Below are 401 nucleotides of genomic sequence, written 5' to 3'. Positions count from 1 at the left end.
TGGTACACACTTTAAGCACACACATCTCCAGCAGGTGGAGACAATGTTGGGGTTGAAGCCTGCATTTGGTACAGTGTATCACCCACAGTCACAGGGAAAGGTTGAGAGAATGAACCAGAACATTAAAGGTAAATTGGCTAAAATCTGTGCACAGACAAAATTAAACTGGGTGGATGCATTACCACTAGCTCTGATGTCAGTCAGGAGCTCTGTGAACCAGAGAACAGGGTTTACTCCATATGAGTTATTGACAGGAAGACACTTTCCAGGCCCAGGAGCTGGACTGAAAATGCAAGAAGGGTTTGAAAATAAGGTGTCCCACAGAGCATATTTTAATGAACTGCAAGCTCTCGTTTCAGGTTTCTCCAACCAGGGGGGTGAGAGAAGCACACACGGGAAGC

Source organism: Micropterus dolomieu, linkage group LG01 (assembly GCF_021292245.1).
Source record: "Micropterus dolomieu isolate WLL.071019.BEF.003 ecotype Adirondacks linkage group LG01, ASM2129224v1, whole genome shotgun sequence".
NCBI classification, from domain to species: Eukaryota; Metazoa; Chordata; class Actinopteri; order Centrarchiformes; family Centrarchidae; genus Micropterus; species Micropterus dolomieu.
The sequence above is the reverse complement of the archived record's forward strand: the minus strand, read 5'-3'. Positions refer to the sequence as shown.